Consider the following 21348-nt stretch of genomic DNA (forward strand, 5'->3'; position numbering starts at 1 on the left):
TGGGTTCAGTCTTCTCCAAACTGGTCAGGAGTATTAAATGCTCCTGCAGACTACCTAGCCATACGTAGGGTTGCAGAGGCTTCTGAGTCTCTGGCCTGGTTCTCCTGTCAACCACATTGGTTTTGTTTTTGTTGCCTTGTCTTTGGCAATTGCTCTTCATCTTCCATTGCTGGAGGCTGAAGCTTTTCCATTGAGGTTTCCTCCTTGGTAAGAATTCATCAATGAGTGGATCTTTCTAGTAACAGCATGGAAGTTGAAACACCTACTGAAATTGGGAGTACCAGCAAACCAAAAAAGGCACAGCAATGGCAACCTTCATCCTAACCCTAACAAATCTCGCCTTGTAAGGCTTCTTGATCAACTCCTTACATGGCCGACGACTTCCGTGATAGCACAGAATGTTTCTTCACACCAGATATAAAATGGTATGCCCTTAATAGTTATCCAAGTGGAAGCACCACCAACAGTCATTCCTGATAACCAGTATCTCCATTTTCCCACTCACCACCTTATGCCCCAAACGTAAGATTCTCTCCTTTTCCTAAGTTGAAGGCAGGTATTCAAGCCAACTCTTCACCGCAGGAAATGGACCCCCAGGCTTCTCTACTGTCTTCCATTGGTCTTCAGTCCAGTTTCGGATTCATTTCTTCTCAGCACTTTCATCCTTCATTGTGGCCATGAGGCAGGTTCGGAGCTAGCTTAGACGAGCCATTAGTGCTCTCTAGCTCAATGCTCATGGCTAGCCCTAGCCCCCTGGCCTCCAGTGGAGGTGGTCAGTCAGGTATACTTTGCTGTAGCCAGGTGGTTAGTTCATTTGAAGGATTATTTGCATTTGGCATAATCAGGGGCAGGAACTGAAGGGGTGTGGCTGCTTCCTTCTCTTTGACGTACAAGGTGACCGACGCGAGTTAGTCGGATGAAAACTGAGTAGGTTCACCAGTGGAGAGGGGAAAGTGCTATGGATTTTAACTTTTGTCGTGAACCAGTTCCAACCAGCCTGTCTAATGTACCTTGAGGGATATAGAAGGGGCCACCTGGTCACTTCTAGCATTTTTCCAAGATACATTAAGTGAGTTTTCATTCTTGGCTATTCACCATAAAACCACACTTGAAATCCCTAGTGCAAAGAATCTTCATCTCATCTATTTCTTTCAAACTCTCTTCAAGGCTCCTGTAAGAGTCGTTTAACTTCTCTAGTGGAACATGGGATAACAAACAGTACTTAGGCGCTTGCAGCAGTTTCATAGCAATACATAGTAGCAGCTTCCTCCTTCACATAAGAGGAGGCAGGTAGCAAAAGTCACCAGGATTTTGGCAATGAGCTTGGCGAGCAGCAGTTGCTGGCGCTAAAGTTGCAGCAGTTTCATAGCAATACATAGTAGCAGCTTCCTCCATCACATAAGAGGAGGCAGGTAGCAAAATTCACCAGGATTTTGGCATTGAGCTTGGGGAGCAGCAGTTGCTGGCACTAAAGGGGAAAAACGTCAGTCAAGTGCCACTCTTCCTCTCTCCCGCATCACTAATGCAATAGAACTCCAGTGATGATATCCATAGCCTGTCTTTTTTAGTAAGAGTGGTTGGGAATAAAGAGCTTACTAAGAATATGGAGTATTTTTATATAAACAGATTTGAAATGAATGCAGCAACTACTATGGACCTTATTTGTGTCAAAACTGTACTTCCACACCGTCACAAAGAAAGCATACACGCGAAGGAACTTACGCTAAGTCTGCCAATGTCTCAGACTTCGTCACAGCCTTTCACTCTGGAAATTCAAGGCACGAGTAGTGCATTATCATTTCCTTCAATGTTTGCTTGGTGCTTCTAAGATCGTTGTCCCATAAGACACTCTGCACTGAGAAAAGAAAATAACGAAAAGAATCCTCCGGAACCAAGATCGGTTTTTTCTCTTAAAAAACAAATAAATTGCTCTAGAACCAAGATTGATTTTTTTAATATAATAAAGATGCATTCCAGAACTCAAAATACACCATTTCAGGGATGAGATGCACACCTTCCGTACATACTCTCTTCTGACATCTTCCCATGGTAATATGCATTTGGCACTGAACATTGAAGCATTCCAGAGAGCCCCCCTAGCCACCATCACAGATGAAGCACCTAGAAACTCCAGAGGTTTATGAATTACTTAAGAAGTACATTAAAACATGGCAGAGGTTTCAAGCTAGAATGTTCTTTTCTCTTTTTTTTGTCAGTGAAAACTAAACAAGATGTCATAGTCATATTTCCAGTAACACAATTACACCATTATTAAGAGTTTTTTTCTTTTTCCTTTTTTCATCTCCTCAGTTGTTTCAGAGAAAAGAAAATTTTGACTGCTTCACAGTTTCTATTTTCACTTGAAACTCGCCAAATTCATTTAGAGCACTTTAATATTTACATGAATTATAAATGCTTAAAAACCTATATAGATAATTATAACATTTCTTTCTGAAACACTAAACATATTGTCACAAGGAAAAGTGAGGCATTAACAGAAATAGCATATTTCAAGAATCACGAAAAAAAGAAACTCATATAAAAATATTTTTATATGCTTTGCTGTTCTGCCAGTGACAGAGATTGTGATTTATTAAAAGCCATAAAATTAAGGTGATATTAGTCATGCTTCTAAAAGGCTTAATTGTAACCAAAGGGTCTGTTATCAGCATTTATTGTTTTCTCGTTAGAGAGAGAAGCTATATTCTTTATCATAAGAAAAAATTTCAGACTTTTCCTTCACTAAAAAGGAAAAAAAAGGACAAACATCCAGACTAAACCCTGATATGACAATTACCAGTTGCACTTTTTATACGTTGAAAATCATCATACTCAAAGACATCTCCGTTTGCTATAACAGGGATTGATAATGCTGCTACAATATCAGCAATCTCATTCCATTTTGCAGGATCCCTTGGTCTATCAGCAATTTTTCTGCAATTATTCAACACAAGAACAATTAATAACAAAAGCAGATGTTTGCAGTGATTTGCAACACTAAAAAACAAATGTAAAGAAAAGATAGTTCTATACAATGAACTAGTATCTTAAAAATATGGTTGAGCAAGAAACCAAAACATATGCTAACTTGTCCAAATTCTACTGCAGATCAATGGCACATAAATACAGAACAAAAGGCATTGAAGTTGTGAGGCACAACGACAAAGAATAAAGTACATCACTAAGACGTGAAGAAAAGAAATGTGCCCACCATGGAAGGTTAAATCACTATTTAAACAAGTATTGGGACAAGTGTAAGAGTGTGTGTGCCTTTGAGATTAGAATTTAGAGAAACACGTGAAGAAAACTCATCAAAAGTTAGGTACCTTTGTTCCTCTACCAGGTCCAAGGCCGCGATCTGAGAGAGGAAGGGAGGCCTTCTCGGCACCCAAAGAGGCATGACGACTAGTAGCCCACTTATTTGTTTTTCCTTTTATGAATCACAACTTTAGAGGGAAGGCCCACTCCCTTCTACCAAAGCTTGAACCCTCAGCCCACCATCCACCAATAAGAGCATCAAAATTTTTCTCCATCAACCATGAGTTTTTGAAACTGAAAGGAGAGGGCCCCCATTTTTCAACAATGGAGGTCAGCATGATAGGCCAATGATCAGACCCTACCTTATTGAAAACTCTTCCAATAACATTCCCAAACAGCTGCAACCAGTCATGACAAGCCAAGAAACGGTCCAATTTTGAGAGGATAGATTGCTGCAAGCCGTTAGTCCAAGTGTAGTTCTTTCCGGAAAGAGGTATCTCATCCATACCACATCCACCAATGAAGTCCAAGAAGCCTTGCATTGAGGCAGAAATGCGGGTTGAGGGAGAAAACGGCTTGCCTCACCCCCTTTTCTCCCAAAATCATTGTGACCATTTAGTATTTGTTTTGATGTGGTCATCAAGAATTGGAGTATCAGTGGTCTAGTTGATGATATATTGCTCTTGGGAAGAGAGAAAAAAGAATTGAAGAGGTAAAGGAAGTATCTAGAAAGTCATTTTCAAATGAAAGACTCGAGGTACTTGAAATACTTTCTTAGCATTGAGGTTGTTTCAAGTAAGGCAACTGTAGGTGTTATCCCAGAGGAATTATGTCAAAGATATGTTAGAAGAATATGGGTTGTTTGGATGATAACAAGAGTCCAAAGTTCAACAAAAGAATGAATACCAGCGGTTAATTGGAAAGCTCATTTATGCAACAGGCACATACCAGATATATCATTTGTTAAGTTGGGTCCAAGGCTCATCCCAAAATGACTAGCCAACTTAGGAAACCTCTTTCCTAACTAAAAAACTCAAGATTTTTTTACTCATTAATCCATGTGGGACTATTCTTTAACACTTTCCCTCACGGGTAGGCCCTCTTTTGTGGCTCTACAAGTGGATAGTTTTAGGAGTAGGCCCCCTTTTTGTGGCTCTACAAGCGGATAGTTTAGGTGTAGGCCCTCTTTTTATGGCTCTACAGGTAGAGAGTTTAGGTGTAGGTCCTCTTTTGTGGCTCTACAAGTGGATAGTTTAGGTGTAGGCCCACATATGAGTATTTGCTCTGATACCATGTTAAGTTGGGTCCAAGGCCCATCCCAAAATGACTAGCCAACTTAGGAAACCTCTTTCCTAACTAATAAACTCAAGATTTTTGTACTCATTAATCCATGTGGGACTATTCCTTAACAACATTTATAGTAGGGATTCTAAGTCAATTTATGGAAAACTTCCAAAGAGTTCATCTTGAGGCAACATAAAGGATTTTGAGATTATTAAAAGGGATTCTAGGAAAAAGGTTGTTGTATAAATCTCATGCGAAATAGGATGTTACAAACACCTATTGGAATAGGTCACATTGATGATCTAGTTAGGGTATGTCAAAGAAGTTTTCTTTTGTGTGGACCTAGGAAGGTAGAAAAAGAGTTACACCATTAGTCTAGAGGAAAAGTTTACAAGTCTTAGGACTGAGGAAGAAGGATGTCCACCAATAAGTCATAGGAGTCTGATAGTTGGGTCTATCAATTGTGACCCTTAGAGGTCATTTAGATCATTCGATAATACAAATCATACTTTAAGGACTCACGTATGTATCAAATCTATCCTATTTTCATCTATTTTATATAATGGTCTCTCTGCAATATGGTTTTCTAATTAAAATCTTTTGTTCAGATAATGTGAGAGAAGACAGGTCCTCCACATTCTCTTCCTTTTGTAAGGAAAAGGTATTTTACATCAATATGTGTATACCCCAAAAACAAAATTGGGCAACCAAAAGAAAAACTAGGCTTTTGCTTAAAGTAGCCCAATCTTTGTTACATGGTATGAATATTCCACAATTTTTTTGGCCGTATGCTATGTAGATGGCTTGTTATCTAATCATAGAATGCCATGATGTGTTGCAAATAATGAGACACCCTTTTATGTATTATTCTTAGGAAGAATCCATTTTCATTGATTCTTCGTGTCTTTCAGTGTGTATTTTGTGCATTGTTCATCGCAAATGGAAACAAGTTATAAGCTAGAACCACGAAGTGTATTTTATTGGGTACTTACAAATAAAAAGGGATACATATGCTATGACCCATATTCCAAAGAAGTTTTATACCTCGACTGATGTTACCTTCTTTGAAGCCACCCTCTTATGGTAGAGGTGAATCCTCTTTTGCCCTATTCTGCAGTGACCATTCATCACAAGGTAGATCCATTTTTTACTTTAAAGGTGTGCAAAAGAAGGCATCTAAACCATTTAAAAAAAAAAGCATATAAAAACTGCTCCACTTTAGTCATCCACATCGTTAAAAAATAGAGAAATATAGGCATCTGGTTCGTTTGATGAGGTTTTGTAGGTAAGTGATTTCTTGAATCTATTCATCTTTGGACCAACTTTTTGAATGATAGACTACGAAAAGGGGACAGATCTGGTATCTAAGTGAAGGCCAATACTTCGCACCCAATATCCCATTTTATGTCTACACAACCCTTATCCCCCAATTGTGCCTCTTTCCTCACAGCCTTGTCATCCATCGTTATTTCCCAATCCTACCAACATGCTCTAACACACCCAAGTTTGTGAATGGCAACAGATGAAGGCATGGAGGTCATTTAAAACAATCACATTCCAGACTTGACATCATTACCCACTAAAAAAAATAAAATAAGAAAGGTGGGTGTAACAGTGAAATATAACCCAAATGATAGTAAGGAATGAATCAAACAAAGATTGGTTGTCAAATGGGTTTACTTAAACTTAGGGAATTAATTACTCTGAATTTTGTTTTCTCCTATTGCCAAATTAAATTCCATTCGTGTTTTTTCTCTATTATTGCCAACTATCATTGGCCTATTTATTAGATAGATATAAAAAAAAAGGTTTTCCTTAACAGAGATCTCTACAAGATGTGGACATGGGACAACTAAGTAGAATTGTGGTTGAAGAGGAAAACGAAGTTTCTATACTAAATAAATCCATTTATGGGTTCAGCATAATTACATTCACAATATTACAAGCTAGAAATCTATAACTTGTGTGCTCCAACTTGAGGGTGACTATTCAAGTATATGAAAAACCATTTCCTAGTAAAGAAACTTAGAGTTATTATGTAATACAAAGTGCAAATTAAAAGTCAATCTTCATGTAGTTTTAGTTTTAAGCTTATGGATTTGAAGAAAAGATAGATAGTTTCCTCCCCTCTTGCATTATGTGGCTCAAGAACTCATTAGGATCCAGGTCCATCCCAACCGAAGTTAGGAGGCCTTTTCCCACCTAATATCCGCATGACTTTTCTTGATATTTACAAATATGGGATTATTTCCACTAACACTCCCCTTCACATACAAACCTACTCATAGAGACAACAGGTCTAACACATAAATAACACATATAGAAAACAAAATAAAATAGCAAAATCGGGCCAACAAGGCTCGTCTCGCTTTCATTCCATGTTAAAGTTAAGTCCAGGTACATCCCAATATGACTAACCGAAGAACCAACTAAGAACCACATGACTCTTCTTATTAATAACCAATATGGAATAATTCCCACTAACAAAATCTTACAATGATTATATGGTTTGTATTTTATAGGAACAAGTCAATCACTTTTTCCCTCTTATAAATTCATTTTAAGTAAGAGATTAGTACATGGAGAAAAACACTCTTCTTACTACAACTTATAAACTCTTTTTCTAGTTTTAGAATGGTATAAATTCTCTTATTTTAAGTACAAAAACAGTAAACTACAACCAGTAACCAAAGTCATGAAGTCTGGACATTGAGAGGGACTATTTTCAACTATACCCATGTCAGCAAATGCCTGAACCCCCTGAATATATTTCTTATCAGCCAGATTGCAGAATTGTAGGGAAAAACACATTTCCATGTGGAGGAGGTCAGGTTGAGGCAGGTTAATCTTGACTTTTCTGGGGTACATACCCTTGGGAGTACTAAAAAATAATCGCATATCTAAACGTCTAATGTCCTATGCACCAGATAAAAATTCAGATGGTTGGAACAGAGTATTAATATTGCCAGAACCTGCTGTGAATAAGCTTGAATCAATTATACTTAGTTATGTAAATCTTCACTATAAGTAACATTATTTATGTAAAGTTGTTACATACATTTAAAATGACCTTTAAGATAATGATGTTTGAGTGTAGAAGATCGCATTGTTCACTATAGAGGTGGCAGCACGCACTAAGCCAAATTTTTAAGCATTGCAACCATGTTGACTGCCTGAGCTACAAACAACTCTTAATCATGGTGTCTTCTTCATCCGTCATTTCCCTGTGATCAACTCAATCTGCCTTTTTCTTTTTTTTAAAGGATAAGATTAACTTTATCAGCTTGTTATGTCCACAAACACATCAACTGTTTTCTAATAGATACACTGTAAGGTCACCATGTTGTCAACCTCCGCTTGTGCTAAATACTTATCTTCCCCTTTAAATCTAATTTAATTTCAGGCCTATACAAGAAGCAAACAAGAGGAAATACCAATTCCAGTTTCACGAGAGAAGATACCACAGACAGAACAGGTCCTGAATTTTGTAGCTTATCTATAGTATTGCAAAACGGTTCACTAAACTCATTTGGAAACTAATACCATTCTGTACAGAACTTACTTTATATCAGTCTGAAACTTTGTTAAAAAATGGATGATTGCTGAAGGGCATATATTTCAAGATTTTTTTTTATTTACTTATATTTTTTATATAAGTCAGTACTCCAAAGAGTTAAATCAGGATATATATCCACCTTCAAGTTAATCTTCTAAGAAATGCAGTAATCATCCATCCCAGTATCTTCTCCTAGACATTTCATTCAAATAGCACGCAACATTCTATATTTTCTCATCTTACTATTCTTAGCAAACAATACTTGGAAGAATCGGAGAGCAATTTCCTATATCAACACCAGAAGTACAATAAAACACCAAATAAAACTAGAATAAACCATCACCATAGAATATACCACAACAAGAAAATATATTTTTCTATTCTAACAAACATTCAGAAAAATGACTATGAATATATGAAGTGTTTACCTTCCATGAACCGCAAGAGAAGAGACACCAGTCTTCTCAATTCGTCTAGCTAGCTCTACAGTGTCTTGAGATGACTTAAGAAATCGAATTTTACAAGTTACTGGAGTGTCTAAGTTCCTTCTTAATGTAGTTAAAATCTGCATAAAAAAAAAAAACTATAGCATGACACTGGATAAAAATAGAAATAATCAAGATAAAAATCCTGAAACTGCCATATCTCAATAAAGACACATCTATTACCTCTTCTCAATAAAAGTGGTTTGCCGATATATTCACCCAGGCCTTGTCATCAGCACAATTACATTCACAATATTACAAGTTCGAAATCTATAACTTGTATGCTCAAACTTGAGAGAGACTATTCGAGTATATGAAAAACCATTTCCTTGTAAAGAAACTTAAGAGGTTAAATCATATTATGTAATACAGAGTGCTAATTGAAAGTCAATAATCATGTAGTTTCAGTTATAAACTAATAGATTTGGAGACAAGATAGATAGTTTGCTCCCTTCTTGCATTATGAGGCTCTAGAACATATTAGGATCCAGGTCCATCCCAACCGAAGTTAGGAGGTCTTTTCCCACCTAATATCCGTATGACTTTTCTTGATATTTACTAATATGGGATTATTTCCACTAACACTCCCCTTCACATACAAACCTACTCAAAGGGACAATGGGTCTATAACAAAAATAACACATATAGCATACAAACTAAAATAGCAAAACCGGGCCTTTTTCCCAACTAAGAACCACATGACTCTTCTAATTATTAACCAATATGGAATAATTCCCACTAACAAATCTTACAATGATGATATGGTTTGTATTTGATAGGAACACGATAGGCTGAAAGTCGATCACTTTTCCCCACATATAAATTCATTTAAGTAAGAGATTAGTACATGGAGAAAAACACTCTTCTCACTACAACTTATAAACTCTTTTTCTACTTTTTGAATGGCATAAATTCACTTATTTTAAGTACAAAAAGAGTAAACGACAACCAGAAACAAAAGTCATAAAGTCTAGACATTGAGAGGGACTATTTCCAACTATACCCATGTCAGCAAATGTCTGAACCCCATGAATATATTTCTTATCAGCCAGATTGCAGGATTGTAGAGAAAAACACGTTGCCATGTGGAGGAGGTCAGGTTGAGGCAGGTTAATCAGGACGTTTCAGGGGTGCATACCCTTAGGAGTACTCAAAAGTAATCGCATATCTAAACATCTAATGTCCTATGCACCAGATAAAAATTCAGATGGTTTTGGAACCGAGTACTAATATCGCCAGAATCTGCTGTGAATATGCTTGAATATATTATACTTAGTTATGTAAATCTTCACTATATGTAACATTATTTATGTAAAGTCGTTACATACATTTAAAATGACCTTTAAGATAATGATGCCTGAGTGTAGGAGATTGCATTGTTCACTATAGAGGTGGCAACACGCACTATTTTAAAGTACTTGATCAAATGCTTACTTTAACAATATTTTAATTATCACTAATTTAATATAGTAATACAAATATTTAATATAATAAATAAAATAAATATTTTATTATATTAATAACATAAAAAAAATTACATAGTATAAATTAATAATATATTGCCAAAAAGTAAAAATTTATGGGTTTAATTAATTATAAAAATAGGATAATTAAACAAAAATACTTGATCAAATGTTTATTTTAATAATGTTTTAAGTGTCACTCTTAAATCACTAATTTAATATATAATAAAATAATAAAATAATAAATATAATAAATAAATATAATATAATATTTTATTAATAACATAAGATAGATTTTTACATAATAGAAATTAATGATGCGAGGGAGGCCGAGAGCGAGTGTCGACACGAGGGAAAGTGGATGAACAAGGAATTTGGTAGGAATCCTTATTCACCACTTTACTCAAGAGTGAGTTCAAGTGAATGAACGGATTCATCCGGTTCAACTCGCCTCCGATGTGCGCACTAACGCGTTCGGGTGAGGTGACTGTATAATCACTTACACTTTTATGTGACTCGCGCACGCACTAATACCCCCTAGAAATGTTTTTTGTTTTCACTAAAATAATGTTTTCATATCTAGATTCTAAGACTCTTCTATATGAATTATGTTTCGTAACAAAAACACCGAGGAACATCAAATTTTCATTTTCAGTGGTAAAAACAAACACGAACTTGTAGAACATGACAAGATCGATACATTGTTCATACCAAGTTATGCATTTCATATAAATACTCAAATAAATATTAAGAAGCAATATATGAAGATGGCATTATATTATCTAATATTTCCAGTATATTTGAAAACTATCTATTAGAAATAATTATTTTATTTTTATTATAAAAAAATTTATTCATTATTTTAAATAATAAATGTTAATAAAATAAATGTAATTATTATATAAGATATGAATTATTACGTTTATCTTACATATTACAGTATTTCATATTGTATAGATTTATATTTGAAAACTTTCTATTCATAATAATTATTTTACTTTTTATTTTAAAAAACTCTACGAGTATATACTATTTTTTAATCAAAATAGAAAATAATATCATATTCGTATATACATGTCAACAAGCATAAATAACCCTAAAGAATGCTTATTCTATTTTTATGTGAATATTATATATTTTCTTAGATTAATGTCAAAAGCAATTACATTTTGAATCGTTCTTACTCACTTTATATTAATAGATATTTTTATAATAAAATAAAAAATAAAAAATTTTAAAATATTTCTATTCCTTCTCTATTTTTTAATCGATGGCCTTGATTTTTATTTATACTTATTTAAAATATAAAAATATTCAATTTTTATCTTTTTTTTAGTTAATCTAAATAAGAAACTAAATAGAAAAGACTAGAGAGATTTTGTAGTTTTGTGCAAAACCACTTGTCGGATGATGACAAGCCTGAAGCACGTTGTTGCCCTTTTTACACCTCCCACCCTCCATAAATAAAATAAAATAATTAATTAAAAATAGAAGAAAAATTCATCCTTTCTTTTATTAGTGCGCAAAATGAAAAATTTAGTTTAAACAATATAATGAGTTACTTTTTTATAATATACCTAAATAACTAATTAACCCAAACAACACATGATTACTACACTAATAAGTAATTTAATTGACTAATTAATTAAATAAGATATTTCATTAACAAATTAAGATAGATTGCGGTTTAGTCTAAATTAATACAATAATTATGTGTTAAAATTAACTGAAACACTAATTAATTAAAAATAGATAAATAGATATTAAAATTTTAAGTGTAATGAATATAATAAATAAATAGTATTTTAATAATAACATAAAACAGATTTTTAAGTAATATAAATTAATAACATATTTCCACAAACTAAAAAATCATTAGTTTAATTAATTTTAAAAAATAGAATAATTAGAAAAAGTACTTGATCAAATGCTTACTTTCACGATATTTTAATTATCACTAATTTAATATAGTAATAAAAATATTCAATATAATAAATAAATAAATATTTTATTTTATTAATAACATAAAAAAAATTACATAGTATAAATTAATAATATATTGCCAAAAAGTAAAAACTGATGGTTTAATTAATTATAAAAATAGGATAATTAAACAAAAATACTTGATCAAAGGTTTATTTTAATAATGTTTTAAGTATCACTCTTAAATCACTAATTTAATATATAATAAAATAATGAATATAATAAATAAATAAATATAATATAATATTTTATTAATAACATAAAATAGATTTTTACATAGTAGAAATTAATGATGCGAGGGAGGCCGAGAGCGAGCGTCGACACGAGGGAAAGTGGATGAACAAGGAATTTGGTAGAAATCCTTATTCACCCACTTTACTCAGGAGTGAGTTCAAGTGAACGAACGGGTTCATCCAGTTCAACTCGCCTCCAATGTGCGCACTAACGCGTTCGGGTCAAGTGACAGTGTAATCACTTACACTTTTATGTGACTCGCGCACGCACTAATACCCCCTAGAAATGTTTTTCGTTTTCACTTACTAAAATAACGTTTTTATACCTAGATTCTTAGACTCTTCTATATGAATTATATTTCGTAACAAAAACACCGAGGAACATCAAAATTTCATTTTCACTGGTAAAAACAAGCACGAACTTGTAGAACAGGACAAGAATGATAATTGTTCATACCAAGTTATGCATTTCATATAAATACATAACAAATAAATATTAAGAAACAATATATGAAGATGGCATTATATTATCTAATATTTCTGGTATATTTGAAAATTGTTTATTAGTAATAATTATTTTATTTTTATTATAAAAAATATTATTCTTTATTTTAAATAATAAATGTTAATAAAATAAATGTAATTATTATGTTTATCTTACATGTTATAGTATATCATATTGTATAGTTTTATATTTGAAAACTTTCTATTCGTAATAATTATTTTACTTTTTATTTTAAAAAATATTATTCTTTATTTTAAAAAACTCTACGGGTATATACTATTTTATAATCAAAATAGAAAATAATATCATATTCGTATATACATGTCAACAAGCATAAATAACCGTAAAGAAAGTTTATTCTATTTTTATGTGAATATTATATATTTTCTTAGATTAATGTCAAAAGCAATTGCATTTTGAATCGTGCTTACTCACTTTATATTAATAGATATTTTTAGAATAAAATAAAAATTTATAAATTTATAAATATTTCTATTCCTTCTCTATTTTTTAATCGATGGCCTTGATTTTTATTTAAACTTTTTTTAAAATATATAAATATTTAATTTTTATCTTTTTTTGTTGATCCAAATAAGAAACTAAATAGAAAAGACTAGAGTGATTTTGTAGTTTTATGCAAAGCCACTTGTCGGATGATGACAAGCCTGAAGCACGTCGTTGCCCTTTTTACACCTCCCACCCTCCATAAATAAAATAAAATAATTAATTAAAAATAGAATAAAATTCATCCTTTCCTATATTAGTGCGGAAAATGAAAAATTTAGTTTGAACAAGATAATGAGTTACTTTTTTATAATATACCTAAATAACTAATTAACCTAAACAACACATGATTACTACACTAATAAGTAATTTAATGTACTAATTAATTAAATAAGATATTTCATTAACAAATTAAGATAGATTGCAGTTTAGTCTAAATTAATACAATAATCATGTGTTAAAATTAACTTATACACTAATTAATTAAAAATAGATATATAAATATTAAAAATTTAAGAGTAACGAATATAATAAATAAATATTATTTTAATAATAACATAAAACAGATTTTTAAGTAGTATAAATTAATAATATATTTCCACAAACTAAAAAATCATTAGTTTAATTAATTTTAAAAATAGAATAATTAAAAAAAAGTACTTGATCAAATGCTTACTTTCCCGATATTTTAATTATCACTAATTTTATAATATTTAATATAATAAATAAATAAATAAATATTTAATTTTATTAATAACATAAGATAGATTTTTACATAGTATAAATTAATAATATACTGCCAAAAAGTCAAAAGTTATGTGTTTAATTAATTATAAAAATAGGATAATTAAACAAAAGTACTTGATCAAAGGTTTATTGTAATAATATTTTAATTATCACTCTTAAATCATTAATTTAATATAATAATAAAAATAATTAATATAATAAATAAATAAATATAATATTTTGTTAATAACATAAGATAGATTTTTACGTAGTCGAAATTCATGATGCGAGGGAGGCCGAGAGCGAGAGGGCAGAGGGAGCGTCGATGCGAGGTTAAGTGGATGAACTAGGATTTTGGTAGGAATACTAATTCACCCACTTTACTCAGGAATTAGTTCAAGAGAACGAACATGTTCATCCAGTTCAACTCGCCTCCGATGTGCACACTAACACTTTTCATAATGTTGTGTCTTCCTTAGAGAAAATTTGGTTTGTTGGCAAAGTAAAAAATAGAATATTGTAGCCTGCAGAAGTTGAATACAGTACGATGGCTCGCACAGTAAATAAGTTGATGTGGGTTAGGTTAGTCTCACGAGAGTTGGGTTTCAATGAGGATTAGTTGATGAACATGTTTTGCGATAATCATGTTGCAATCTTTATTGCAAGTAACCCATTTTTCCATGAGGACTAAACATATTGAAGTGGATTGCCACTTCATTCGATATGTGGTGATGAAAAATGCGGTAGTGACTCTGTTTGGAGATCAATTGGGAAAAATCTTCATTGAGGCCCTTGGCAAACAATAATTTATGTTATTCTACAAAAAGTTTGGACTCATGGATATATATATGTATATGTTCTAGGTTGAGGAGGTGATAGAAAATACCCTTCAAGGGTATTTTGGTCATTTTAGCCTTTAGGGGTATTTCGGTTATTTTATTATTTAGTGGTTAATTTTTTTTTTTTTTGTAATCTTGTTCTGCATGTTAAATTATATCAGTGGTTAATTTTTCATGTACATAGGATGTGTAGTAAGGGAGAAGGTTTATTAAGTATATAGGAGTATTTTTGTAATTTGTAACTCAAAGTACCTATTTAAGAAGTCTGGGATTTCGTGTACAGTTACTAACAAAGCCTTTCAGCACTTCAAAAATCTCTTCTTCTCCTTTCTCATTTTTCTCTCTATTTTCTCCTCTTCCTTCACCCAAATTTGGAATTTTACAAATAATTGTGTTATAACCTAAATTGTTCTCGTACTCTTCAATGGGGTTAAGGTAGGTGACATTATCCCTATGTGAAAATAATGAACTATATAGCCACTCTCATTTTCAAACAAAAAGCAACATTTTTAGGTAATGGGAATCATTATTGGAGATCATGCATTAATTTCATGGCCAAACAGATGAAATATAAGACACATCATCTAGGAACAATGTTAGAATTACATATTACCAAGCGGATTTCATTACTTTTAATGTCCTATGCACCAGATAAAAATTCAGATGGTTGTGGAACTGAGTACTAATATCGCCCATGCCTCCACTGATAGAGAATGACTTGGGGCAGCACATGTTGATGTCAATAGCCGCTACATCTTTGAACCTGAAAGGGGAAATACACTCTAAAAATTCTCCAATTATGACGATCATGCAATGACTGAGATAAACATTACCAGGATGCAGAACTTGAGAAAAATATCAATTAGGTAATACCCTTGTCTTGTCAAAGTTATCTTGCATAATAACTTGAAAATGTAAGAGTGATATAAATTCCATATGATTGACCAGTTACGCCATTACTTACTAAGTGCAACGCCTCAGTAATTGAAGAACTTAGAGGGGCAAGATAACTAGATAATTTCCACAGTATGCTGAAGAGAAATAAAGAAGTAGGATATCTAATCCTTCCAGAGCTAAAATTATATATGGAATGAGAAAATTTGTGAAGAGATGACGATCAAGACAAAAATTTCAAAAAATATGCCAAATAATAATTCCAACAACCTCTTCCTTTTGCGGGGACGAAATTCACAGAATAAGAAGACAATCAAAGAAGAAGATGATGATGAAAGGAATTAGATGTAAGGGTTGATGTGAGATGATTAGTCTCGGATTCCGGCTCCTTCCCAACCCATCCATTATACCCTTAAATCCCAGGTCGAATTGTTCATTCCCCTGAAGGGTTCATCGCAACCATCCACGTATTCGTAGCTTTTGGTGTTGTAAGAATGCGATTTGTCTTCATCGGATGCCCTCAAATTGCTCATCACCATCTGAACACGAAAAAGGGTCGCCAGTAGAAATCAGTAATCGATCTTTTTGATTTTGTTGAAGGAAGACAAGGGAATAGATTAAAACTTGGAGAGAAAGGGGGTATTTTTTAATTACTTATATCGTAAGCTTTGTTGATCCGATGAAACTAAACGCTGCAGTTGTTCCCCTTGCATACATTTGGATGATACTGAAAAAAATTGCGAGAGTTAGAGCTTTTGTAGGGTTAGGTTGGCGACGAAAAAAAAATAGAAGATTAAATAACAAACTTACCTCCTTCCGTTGGACCATCGCTTTCGTCTTGTCTGCGAGGAAGAACTTCGGGTGAAGAAATCAAAGAGGAACAAGATAAAAGAGGAAGAAATTTTAGAGGAAGAAATCATAGACGAAAAAATCGAAGTCAGACAGAGAGTGAGGAATCAAAGAGGGAGAGGGAGAATGAGGGATATGAAGACCAAAATCCCCCATTTCCCATGAATCCCTGTTGACGGACAACAATTTCCACGAGACAATTTAAACGAGCAGATTCCGGAACTTGAGCTCGGGTCGAGCTCGAGAAACACCGAATCAAACTGAGCCGAACTCGAGCCGGCTTGGTTCGAAGCCACCCCTAGTCACATGCACTCGAAATCGGACAGTTTGGGATCCTCTGACGGTTCAGATTCTTCGTGTTTTCCCCAATTCCGGTGAAGAATTTGTCTCAATCGTCGAAGAAAAAGGTTCTACTCTAGTGACCAGCGGACGAAAATTGTGGTCAAGGATTTCGTCGGAATTGCATCAAATCGTGCTGCCATGCCAGAGACGGAATGGAAGAGAGTCCTGTGACGCGACTCTCTTCTCGGTCTCTCGACTCTCGACTCCCCCAAATCCCGCGCCACTAGTGAAATTAATGAGCTGGCTCGGGACCTATCGAGCCAAACCTTGATTCGGTCGAGCTCGGCTCGTTAATTTAAACGAGCCTATCCCGGATCTCGAACTCGGCTCAAGATCCAGAGATATTGAATCGAATCGAGGTGGCACCGGTTCGAAGCCACCCCTAAATTCAAGAGTACTTTAGAAGACGACGAGAGCTTGAAATCACTTTAATTCTCTTAAGAATAATTGATGAACTATTTGAGGTGCAAAACTTTTGTTTTAATAGGAAAATTATTTTTTCTTTGTCCAATTTTTTTATTATTATTTTTCCTTTGACCACTTTTGTTTTTTTGCTATCATAAAATAATAGAAAAATAAGATATGTTCTTAGAATTTGTATTAAAAATAAATTATTTTATTTAATAATAAAAAATATTAAAATTAAAATGTAAGTGATCGAGAGCCATTTTGGTACATATTAGTTTTTTTAAAATTTTTTATTGGAGAAAAAAAAACTCATCTACTTTTTAATATTTTTTAAAGGTAAGAAAGAATAAAGAGAAAAAAATTTCCATCCCAAAAATGATATAAATATTAAAAAATTTGGTCAGCAGAAAATTTAATGGCATTTTCCTAATTTTTTATTGGCACAAAAACATCCTAAAGAAAAACTAATATTGAAAAAAAATATTAATAAATAATATAAAATCAGTAAAAATCTCAATATTAAATATTTTCGAGTTGGAAACTGAGTCGTTGAATCATCAAAACGGAGGAATATATTTGATAAAACAGAGGAATATAATCTAAATTAGGAAATTTAAAAGCCGTAGATTCTGTTTCCTATCTAATCAATTTATTGAAGATTTGCAAAGTGGAGATCTGTTGCTTGCATTATTTGCATGGTGGCGGCTGCACGAAAGAAGTTTCTATACAAAACCCAATACTTTTTACAAAAAAAAAAAATAGTAAATAGGACTTTGATTCGTTTAATCAACTAATTTGAACTTGATCATGCGAGTCGGAGGGAGGATCTGCAGAGAGGACATGTAGTCGCTCTGCTCAACCATGGAAGGAGGCAGTCATTGTGGAAAAGATGAGAGCATGGAGTCTGCACCACTGCCTTCGTGAATCCTCCCAATTCTTCGAAACAAACAGTGCACGTCTCTCCGACAGCTATCTCGCTGAGCTCCTTCAAGTTCATGTTCTGGCCGACAGAAGCCACTTCTAGTGGCGGCATTGACTCAGGGTCTGCGGGAAGCAGTGGCGGAAAGTCGATTTCGATCCTCTCACGCACGTCAACCGCCACATCCAACCTCGTACACCCATTCCTCCGCGTGATCTCCGCCCAATCAGCTCCGAGAATATAGAGATGTGAAAGGAGTTGTGTGTAGGCCTCGGAGCTCAAGAAGAAGTGGTGCAGTATTCTGGAGACTGCATTCTGCCAGCGACTCCGATCGAACAATAAGGGAAGCGGCAGGCGAAAGCTCATAGCCGGTGTAAGGAAAGTAACTTGTTCAACACGGGCTCCCTCCGGCATAGGACGCATATAGAAGAACTTGCGTCGATGGCAGATTGAGATGACTGCCGTGGGAGCGTGGAGTGGGGCTTGGCACGTAGGGTTAAATGTGATATCAAAAGAGACAGGAGGACCAGGAGAAGTAGCGGGGTGATTAGCCATTCCAGTGAAGAAGAGGAAGGAGCAGTGGAGTGGAAGAAGAGGAAGGAGCAGTGGAGTGGAAGAAGCCTGAAGCTCAAATTTATAGGCGAAGTGAGTTTAGAAACCTTCCAAATTTAATCTGGCGCTGGAAGATGAAGGCTTTCCAGAAGATCAACGGCTGCGAGCCTGCGAAGAAGAGGAAAGAGCAGTTGGAGTGGAAGGAGTAGTGATGGAAGGAGTGAGCCCTTAATTTTACATGCGAAGTGAGTTTAGAAAAGCGTAGTTAGTTTAGAAACCGCGTCTTTTCGAGTTTAAAACTGGCGGTGGAAGATGAAGGCAGTCCACAAGATCAACGGCTGGTAAGCTTCCTTTAGAGGGGGCAGCTCAGCGCCAGCGGGAAAGGGTCGATACGCTCTTGATTTTCCCCGCCCCAAGGCACGAAAAGAAGGGGGGCGAGGGACTCTGGTCTGTGTAGATTTCTTCGATTCGTTACCGAGCTGCCTGCAGACGAAGATGGAGTCTGAGAACAAGCACTCCTCGCCCCCATGGTTGGCGTGGTCAGTTGGCAGTACCATGCCTTTTTTTTTTCTTTCTTACTTTTGGAATTATTACTTTTTTTTTTTTTTTGAAAAATAGTAGAATTTGTAGATTATTGATTTCGAAACTATGTAAGTGAACAGATCCATAGTGTTTGTGTTTTTCACATTTAAGTTAGCATTCCTTCTTTCAAACTTTTTATGAATCTACGATTGCTTCATATTACTTCCTTCTGCGAAGTAGGTTATAGTGTGTGTTTTCCCACACTTTCTCTTCTAAATATTAATGTTTTAATTATGTCTATGTGAGAACTGACTCCTCCATCTACCGGAGTAGTCATGCGAAGTATGTTGCGGAGGAATTGTACCGAAATTCCTGTCATTATTGAAAAGTAGAAAATGTCAAACCTTAGTTTTTCTCCAGTAACTTCCGAGATACAAAATATTAGATAGGTTAAAAATAGATTGCTATGAATAGTTTTTCTACAGTAGATTCCTTCGTTCTTTAGCTGTTTATTTGCACTAAAGAGTGCTATCCCATTCTTGTGCATGTAGGGAACTTTACCATTTCGGCTTTTAGCTGCAGAATATGGTGCAGACATCATTTACAGAGAATAGATAATCGATCATAAGAAGCTGAAGTGTGAGCGGAAGATAAATGGTACAGTATGCTGGTTTTAAATATCAAAATTATAGTTTAGAACTTGTTTCATGTTCTTTGATAATTTTCAATTTCCACAGCTTGACTAGGAAATATTGTTTGTTTATCTAGGTGTATAGCAAAGAGGAAATATAGTTCTAAGGTTACTAGATCTTACTGGTACCAAATCATGTCCTCTGTTAACTGAGAAGGATACTGGTTTTACACAAATTCTTGTTCATGCTGTGGTAAAATCTCTTAAATAAATTCTGTTTTCTACTAGAGTCTCTTGGTACTACAGATTTTGCGGAGAAAGGAACAGCAGCTTTAGGTTTCAGGATCTGCGCCAAGGAGAGAAGCCCAGTAGTATTTCAATTGGGTACTTCAGATGCTGTGAGGGCTCTTACTGCTGCTCAGATGGTGTGCATTTATTCTTGTTGTATCTTAGATATAGATTAAGTTGTAAACAAGTAAATCTAATTGGTGATCAATTACTGAGTCATTGCACTTAGTAATTACTGGTCTAACCGGTCAATCATATGGAATTTATATAACTCTTACCTTTTCCGGTTATTATGCAAGATAACTTTGACAAGAAAAGGGTATTAAGCAACTGATATTTTTCTCAAGTTCTGTACTCTGGTAATGTTTATCTCAGCCATTGCATGATCATCATAATTGGAGAATTTTTAGAGTGTATTCCACTTTCAGGTTCAAAGATGTAGCGGCTATTGACGTCAACATGGGCTGCCCCAAGTCATTCTCTATCAGTGGGGGCATGGGTGCAGCTTTATTGTCAAAGCCGGAGCTTATCCATGATGTAATTGATGTGTCTTTATTGAGATCTGGCAGTTTCAGGATTTTGATCTTGATTATTGCTATTATTATCCGATGTCATGCTGTTGTTTCATTTTATTCAGATTTTAACTACATTAAGAAGGAACTTAGACATTCTAGTAACTTGTAAAATTCGACTTCATAAGTCACCTGAAGACACTGTAGAGCTAGCTAGTTTGTCAGAGCTTGTAAGTTGAGAATGAATAACATGGATGTAAAGTTGTCTTTGGGCGTGGATAATGTGGTTTAGGTCGCAAGATTGCTCTTGGGTGGTGTAAATGTTATTGGGATCTATATTTGGGCAGCTGAGAGCTCATTCAAAACATCAACCACTATACTGTGGCAGGTACTATTTTTTTCCCTTTACTAAATAGACTTGATATATCTTAAACAAACCTAACATGTCCAAAAGTGCTTTCAAACCCTTGGTACATTTCAGCAAATTTTACTGATTAGACATCATATTACAGACGGTTAAGGTTGTTGCAGAGGCAGCACAATGGTATGAAAGTGATTTGGATGAAAGGCTCCTAATTCATATTTCGTTCAACCC

The 21348-nt window shown here is 34.2% G+C and overlaps 2 pseudogenes; one reads left to right on the plus strand and one right to left on the minus strand.

Annotated features, from left to right (window-relative positions):
* Positions 1–1488: 1488 nt before the first annotated feature.
* Positions 1489–18803, minus strand: LOC137953489 (uncharacterized; annotated as a pseudogene).
* A 235-nt stretch (positions 18804–19038) lies between these two features.
* LOC137953490 (uncharacterized) lies at positions 19039–21108 on the plus strand (annotated as a pseudogene).
* The last annotated feature ends 240 nt before the right edge of the window (positions 21109–21348 follow it).

Source organism: Aristolochia californica, unplaced genomic scaffold (genome assembly GCF_029961685.1).
Source record: "Aristolochia californica isolate CCGP_79_NKW_82.1479 unplaced genomic scaffold, dmAriCali1.0.hap1 SCAF_16, whole genome shotgun sequence".
NCBI lineage: Eukaryota > Viridiplantae > Streptophyta > Magnoliopsida > Piperales > Aristolochiaceae > Aristolochia > Aristolochia californica.